The sequence below is a fragment of the Triticum dicoccoides genome, chromosome 2B (assembly GCF_002162155.2).
Source record: "Triticum dicoccoides isolate Atlit2015 ecotype Zavitan chromosome 2B, WEW_v2.0, whole genome shotgun sequence".
NCBI lineage: Eukaryota > Viridiplantae > Streptophyta > Magnoliopsida > Poales > Poaceae > Triticum > Triticum dicoccoides.
Window position 1 is genome coordinate 526,579,037 of NC_041383.1, and position 8,988 is coordinate 526,588,024.

Here is an 8,988-nt window from a genome sequence, read left to right on the forward strand (position 1 = left end):
CGGCACCGTCGCTTGGCCGCAAAATTGAGATACATGGTTTTAAAACTCTAGTCAATTCGAAATTTGTCTGAAATTCATGAAACCCGGCATGCTATCATGGAACGACATCAACATGTTGTGCTGAATTTTTTTCAGATTTGGGGCGGGTTTGGGTATGTCACATCCCTAGCTTCTGGTAATGCTTGGTGTTGCATCTTTCTTACGTCATGTTCAAATTTCAAATAACTTTGAATTGGGGATATGTGAAAGCCTCAGAAATCATTTGAAAATGATTAAGATAAAAATTGCTTCAAATAGGTACAAGAAAATGTTCTTGTTTTCCCCTGAAAATATTGGCTAGAGGTAAATTCAAACCAATATTTTTAGGAGCTCAGAAATATTTATTTTGAGCATTTGGAATTTAATTCAAGAACTATTTGCATTGGATTCATATTTGATATATTTTAAATATGATCCAATAAATTCTGTAAATTGTGAGGGGCTTTGGAATAATCCTTTTAGTCCCTGCAAAAAGTATCAGAAGAAAGGAAAATGGTTTAGTGCTTAAAACTAAATCAAAACAAACAACAAAAAAGAAAAAAATAGAAAACAGAAATGAAAAAGAGTCTTACCTGGCGGCCCAGCTGTTCTGGCCCAGCAGGCCGGCCCAGCCGACTATCTAGCACTAGTCGTCCCCTTCCTCGCGCTAGGAGAACAGGGGCACGCACCCCACGTGCGCGGCCACTCCAAGCAGCCTTCCCGTCCCTCAATGGCCTAGGCGACACCATGAGACTCCCGGTCCCGCTCACTCTCTCCTGCGTTCTTCCCCTCCTCTCCCTTGATCTCTCCCGCGATGGCCGACGCGGCCATGGACGCGCCGCCCTGAACCACCGCGGGCACAGCCACCCCCTCACCTCCTCTTCATGACCACGAGCTCCGCTACACTTCTCTATGCTTCTCCACCCCCTCGCCGCCGTCTACTTATGCCACCTCCGGCGAAACCAAGGGCACCAGCAGACACGCACGTGCACCAGCTCCGCATAGAGCTAAACCGCAGTTGATTTGGTCGATTGTGGATGATTTCCGACCCTCTCCGCCGTCCTTGTTGTCCGCCGGCGGCTAACCTCCGGTCATTTTGACCGGGTTTCACCTAACAGACTCGGCTGAGTCCATGACATGTGGGGGCCATCCCTAACTAATTATAGTTTAGGATTAATCTTAGTGTTAATTAACATTGTTAACTAACCGTGTCATTAACGTGTGGACACCACATGTCAGGTTTGACCTGGTCAGTGCTGTTGACTTGCCGACGCAGGCATGACGCAGTGCTGACGCAATTAATCATTTTTTGTATTTAAATAATTCAGGAAATTTCACGAAATAGCCAAAACTTCAAAAATTCATATAAAATCAACCGTAGCTCAGATTGAAATAATTTATATATAAAAACTTATCAGAAACATTCAATCTATCCATCTGTGCCACACTAGTATGCGTCGGTGCTATACAAATGGTTTTAACCCCTTTCCTGACGGCATTTGGAACCGTCGCCTACTCACAAACCAGAGCTTCTCACAACAAGCATGATGGTTTCGGTAGGGAACATGCCACCTTTGGGGACAAAACAATATCCATTGCCTCGTATTGCTTTCAAAATTCTTCTTGTGTCAACATAGAACAAAAGGAGTGTTGTGTCAATTTTTGTGATATTTTGGGGTTTGTTTGGACATTTTTATGCATTAATTGAGTTTTCAATGCATTTATGTGCATAGTTAAAATTTAAACTACATGCACATGCTCCAATGCATATAAATTGGTTGAAAAATCAAATATGTGTCCTTGGGTGCATGCTTAGGTCCCATGCAAGAAATGGGAATGAATTTCAAACACCAGGGCACCATTGATTGCCGGCAAAACGTTGACATACTTTATTTTTAAATTCTAGTAAATCCAAAACTCGTCCGAAATTCATGAAACTTGGCATGCTATCATGGAATGGCACCCGACATGCTATGGCATTTTCTGTGTCCATTTTGAGAGAAGGCGCACTCGAATAAAGACAGCCAACAAAGGCATTTTGAAGAAATAGCTGCCACTTTAATATCTCAAACGTTTGTATAATTAAAACCGTGTGCGTTCTGTTAACCATTCACGTGACACCACGTGTCATGCTTTTAATGGCAGTAGGTGGTGTGATGTCTACTACACAACCTTCTTCTTGTAGACGTTGTTGGGCCTCCAAGTGCAAAGATTTGTAGGACAGTAGCAAATTTCCCTCAAGTGGATGACCTAAGGTTTATCAATTCGTGGGAGGCGTAGGATGAAGATGGTCTCTCTCAAGCAACCCTGCAACCAAATAACAAAGAGTCTCTTGTGTCCCCAACACACCCAATACAATGGCAAATTGTATAGGTGCACTAGTTCGGTGAAGAGATGGTGATACAAGTGCAATATGGATGGTAGATATAGGTTTTTGTAATCTGAAATTATAAAAACAGCAAGGTAACAAGTGATAAAAGTGAGCGTAAACGATATTGCAATGCAAGGAAACAAGGCCTAAGGTTCATACTTTCACTAGTGCAAGTTCTCTCAACAATAATAACATAATTGGATCATATAACTATCCCTCAACATGCAATAAAGAGTCACTCCAAAGTCACTAATAGCGGAGAACAAACGGAGATATTATTGTAGAGTACGAAACCACCTCAAAGTTATCCTTTCTGATCGACCTATTCAAGAGTCCGTAGTAAAATAACACGAAGCTATTCTTTCCGTTCGATCTATCATAGAGTTCGTACTAGAATAACACCTTAAGACACAAATCAACCAAAACCCTAATGTCACCTAGATACTCCAATGTCACCTCAAGTATCCGTGGGCATGATTATACGATATGCATCACACAATCTTAGATTCATCTATTCAACCAACACAAAGTACTTCAAAGAGTGCCCCAAAGTTTCTAACGGAGAGTCAAGATGAAACGTGTGCCAACCCCTATGCATAAGTTCATTGAACCCGCAAGTTGATCACCAAAACATACATCAAGTAGATCACGTGAATATCCCATTGTCACCACAGATAAGCACGGCAAGACATACATCAAGTATTCTCAAATCCTTAAAGACTCAATCCGACAAGACAACTTCAAGGGTCAAACTCAATTCATCACAAGAGAGTAGAGGGCGAGAAACATCATAAGATCCAACTATAATAGCAAAGCTCACGATACATCAAGATCGTATCACCTCAAGAACATGAGAGAGAGAGAGAGATAAAACACATAGCTACTGGTACATACCCTTAGCCCCGAGGGTGAACTACTCCCTCCTCGTCATGGAAAGCGCCGGGATGATGAAGATGGCCACCGGTGAGGGATCCCCCCCTCTGGCAGGGTGCTGGAACGGGCTCTGAGAGGTTTTTGGTGGCTACAAAGGCTTGCGGCGGCGGAACTCCCGATCTATTATGCTCCCCGATGTTTTTAGGGTATATGGACATATATAGGCGAAAGAAGTCGGTCAGGGGAGCCACGAGGGGCCCACGAGGGTGGGGGCGCGCCCAGGGGAGGAGGGCGCGCCTCCCTGCAGAGTGGCCACCTCGAAGCTTCCCTTACGTGCACTCCAAGTCCCCTGGATTGCTTCCGTTCCAAAAATAACTCTCCAAAGGTTTCATTCCGTTTGGACTCCGTTTGATATTCCTTTTCTTCGAAACACTAAAATAGGCAAGAAAAAAGCAATATGGGCTGGGCCTCCGGTTAATAGGTTAGTCCCAAAAATGATATAAAAGTGTAAAGTAAGGCCCATAAACATCCAAAACGGGTAATATAATAGCATGGAACAATCAAAAAATATAGATATGTTGGAGACGTATCAAGCATCCCCAAGCTTAATTCCTGCTCGTCCTCGAGTAGGTAAATGATAAAACAGAATCTTTGATGTGGAATGCTACCTAGCATAATTCTTAATGTAATGTTTGTTTATTGTGGCATGAATGTTTAGATCCAAATGATTCAAAATAAAAGTTCATATTGACATAAGAAATAGTAGTACTTCAAGCATACTAACAAAGCAATCATATCTTCTCAAAATAACATGGCTAAAGAAAGTTATCCCTACAAAATCATATAGTCTGGCTGTTGCTCTATCTACATCACAAAAAGTATTTAATCATGCACAACCCCGATGACAAGCCAAGCAATTGTTTCATACTTTAGTAATCTCAAACTTTTTCAATTTTCACGCAATACAGGAGCATGAGCCATGGACATATCACTATATGTGGAATAGAATGGTGGTTGTGGAGAAGACAAAAAGGAGAAGATAGTCTCACATCAACTAGGCGTATCGACGAGCTATCGAGATGACCATTAATAGATATCAATGTGAGTGAGTAGGGATTTCCATGCAATGGATGCACTAGAGCTATAAATGTATGAAAGCTCAATAAAAGAAACTAAGTGGGTGTGCATCCAACTTGCTTGCTCACGAAGACCTAGAGTGTTTTGAGGAAGCCCATCATTGGAATATACAAGCCAAGTTCTATAATGTAAAATTCCAACTAGTATACGAAAGTGACAATATAGGAGACTCTCTATCATGAAGATCATGGTGCTACTTTGAAGCACAAGTGTGGTAAAAGGATAGTAGCATTCTCCCTTCTCTCTTTCTCTCTCATTTTTTTAGGCCTCTCTTTTTTTATGGCCTTTCTCTTTTTTTATAAAGTCCGAAGTCTCATCCCGACTTGTGGGGGAATCATAGTCTCCACCATCCTTTCCTCAATTGGGATAATGCTCCAATAATGAAGATCATCACACTTTTATTTACTTACAACTCAAGAATTACAACCCAACACTTAGAACAAAATATGACTCTATGTGGATGCCTCCGGCAGTGTACCGGGATATGCAATGAATCAAGAGTGACATGTATGAAAGAATTATCAAGGTGGCTTTGCCACAAATACGATGTCAACTACATGATCATGCAAAAGCAATATGACAATGATGGAGCGTGTCATAATAAATAGAACGGTGGAAAGTTGCATGGCAATATATCTCAGAATGGCTGTGGAAATGCCATAATAGGTAGGTATGGTGGCTGTTTTGAGGAAGGTATATGGTGGGTGTATGGTACCGGCGAAAGTTGCGGGGCACAAGAGAGGCTAGCAATGGTGGAAGGGTGAGAGTGCGTATAATCCATGGACTCAACATTAGTCATAAAGAACTCATATACTTATTGCAAAAATCTACAGGCCATTGAAAACAAAGTACTACGCGCATGCTCCTAGGGGGATAGATTGGTAGGAAAAGACAATCGCTCGTCCCCGATCGCCACTCATAAGGAAGACAATCAATAAATAAAATTGTGCTCCAACTTCATCACAAAGCGGTTCACCATACGTGCATGCTACGGGAATCACAAACTTCAACACAAGTATTCTTTAAATTCAGAATTACCCAACTAGCATGAATCTAATATCACCACCTCTGTATCTCAAAACAATTATCAAGCATCAAATTGATCATAGCATCCAATTCACTTCTATGATAGGTTTTATTATACCCAACTTGGATGCCCATCATTCTACGACCAATTTTATAACCATAGAAAATACCATGATATTCTATAAGACTCTCAAAATAATATAAGTGAAGCATGAGAGATCAACAATTTCTACAAAATTAAGCCACCGCCATGCTCTAAAAAGATATAAGTGAAGCACTAGAGCAAATGACAAACTACTCCAAAAAGATATAAGTGAAGATCAATGAGTAGTCGAATAATTATGCAACTATGTGAAGACTCTCTAAGATTTAAGAATTTCGGATCTTGGTATTTTATTCAAACAGCAAGCAAAAACAAAAGAAAACAAAATGACGCTCCAAGCAAAACACATATCATGTGGTGAATAAAAATATAGCTCCAAGTAAAGTTACCGATGGACGAAGACGAAAGAGGGGATGCCTTCCAGGGCATCCCCAAGCTTAGGCTCTTGGTTGTCCTTGAATATTACCTTGGAGTGCCTTGGGAATCCCCACTCTTAGGCTCTTGCCACTCCTTATTCCATAGTCCATTGAATCTTTACCCAAAACTTGAAAACTTCACAACACAAAACTCAACAGAAAACTCGTAAACTCCGTTAGTATAAGAAAATAAATCACCACTTAGTACTGTTGTGAACTCATTCTAAATTCATATTGGTTTAATATCTACTGTATTCCAACTTCTCTATTGTTCATACCCTCCGATACTACTCATAGATTCATCAAAATAAGCAAACAACACATAGAAAACAGAATCTGTCAAAAACAGAACAGTCTGTAGTAACCTGTATCAAACGTATACTTATGGAACTCCAAACATCCTACCAATTTAGGAAAACCTGAGAAATTTGTGTACCAATCCAGAGCAAAAAGAATCAGATCAAAATAACATTTCTGTGAATTATCAAAACTAATTTAATGGGTGAAAAAGTTTCTGATTTTCAGCAGGGTCAGCACAACTATAACCGTAAGCTATCCTAAATGTATTAATTGGCACTTTATTGAAACAAAAGCTATAAAACATGATTAATAAAGTATCATGTGGGCACAAAAAACAGTAAGGGTAAATATTGGGTTGTCTCCCAACAAGCGCTTTTCTTTAATGCCTTTCTAGCTAGGCATGATGATGACAATGATGCTGACATAAAAGATAAGAATTGAAACATAACGGGAGCATCATGAAGCATATCACTAGCACATTTAAGTCTAACCCACTTCCTATGCATAGGTATTTTGTGAGAAAACAACTTATGGGAACAATAATCAACTAGCATAGGAAGGTAAAACAAGCATAGCTTCAAGATTTTCAACACATAGAGAGGAAACTCGATATTATTGCAATTCCTACAAGCATATGTTCCTCCCTCATAATAATTTTCAGTAGCATCATGAATGAATTCAACAATATAACCAGCACCTAAAGCATTCTTTTCATGATCTACTTGCATAGAAAATTTACTACTCTCCACATAAGCAAAATTCTTCTCATTCGGAATAGTGGGAGTATCATAAGAGACTCGAATACTATAAATTATTTCCACATTAAAAGAGTAATTTTCAGAAAACGGGTAATCATAATCATGACAAGTTTTATAAATATAATCATCACTACTTTTTATAGCATAATTTTCATCACAATAATCATCATAAGTAGCAACTTTGTTCTCATCATAATCAATTGAAACCACTTCCAAAATAGTGGAATCATCACTAAATAAAGCCATGGCCTCTCCAAATCCACTTTCATATTCATCACAACAAGATTCAGCATCCTCTAAAATAGTGGGATCACTACTTCCTAAAGTTGACACTCTTCCAAACCCACTTTCATCAATATAATCATCATAAGTAGGAGGCATGCTATCATCATAACAAATTTGCATATCAAAACTTGGGAGGCTAAAACTCATCTTCATTAAACATAGCATCCCCAGGCTTGGGACAAACATTAATTGCAGCAAATATATTCTCAAATATGTCATCCTCATCAAACATAGCTTCCCCAAGCTTGGGCCTTTTCATATCATAAGCATAATCAATCTCATCATTAATAGTATGGATAGCACCAATAGTATAGCAATTATCATCATCACAATGAGTAGTAGGAGCAACATCATTTGGGAGGGATACTTTTTTACCTTTGCTTCTCCGTCTTTGCTTTTTCTTCTTCACATCATGTGTGGGTTTATCCCTCTTTTTTGAGCTCCTTATTGATGAGATTGGTTGAATAGAAAGCTCCTCCTCGTTACCTGATTCATCATAAGAAATAATAGGAGGATAATGGGAAGTTTCTTCCCTTTCATTAATATTCTCTTCATCTTCTATTTGCTTTCTTTTCTTTAGGTAATTGGCAATATAAGGATTTTCATTGCAATTCACCGCACAATACATATAAATTTCCTCTATATTAATATAAAGAAATTTCTTAAGGTTAAATTCTGGAATATGCTTAGTTGCATGTTTCAATTCTTCATAACCCAAAAGCAAACTAAGTTCATTATGATGTGCAAGGGAAATCAAGTCATCAAAATTTTTGGACACGATTCGATCATGAAACAATTTGCATCGTAGATTTAAATGACCATGTTCATTGCAAAGTTCACAAGTACGGTAAAGATATCTTAAATTTTCAACACTCTTATCTAGCCTTTCTTGCAACCCTTTAGTTTCTAAATGCTTATGCCTCTTGCAATATCTATCTTCCCTATTTGGTGTGTACTTGCAAACCTGATACAATCCACAAAAAATGACATGCTTATAAGAGATATTTTCATCATGACTAGTGCAATCATCATTAGTACTATGGATATTCAAAGAGTTCATACTAACAACATTGCAATCATGCTCATCATTCAAAGATTTTGTACCAAACATTTTATAGACTTCTTCTTCCAGCACTTGAGCACAATTTTCCTTTTCATCATACTTATGAAAGATATTAAAAAGATGAAGCGTATGAGACAAACTAAAATCCATTTTTTTGTAATTTTCTTTTATAAACTAAACTAGTGATAAAACAAGAAACAAAAAGATTTGATTGCAAGATCAAAAGATATACCTTCAAGCACTCACCTCTCCGGCAACGGTGCCAGAAAAGAGCTTGATGTCTACTACACAACATTCTTCTTGTAGACTGATACATCTCCAACGTATCTATAATTTTTTATTGTTCCATGCTATTATATTACCCCTTTTGGATGTTTATGGGCTTTATTTTACACATTTATATCATTTTTCGGACTAACCTACTAACTGGAGGCCCAGCCCGTATTGCTGTTTTTTTTTTGCCTATTTAAGCATTTCGAAGAAAAGGAATATCAAACGGAGTCCAAACAGAATGAAACCTTCGGGAGCGTGATTTTTGAATGAACGTGATCCAGAGGACTTGGAGTGAAAGTCAAGAAGCAATCGAGGTGGCCAGGAGATAGGAGGGCGTGCCCACCCCTCCTGGGCATGCCCCTGTC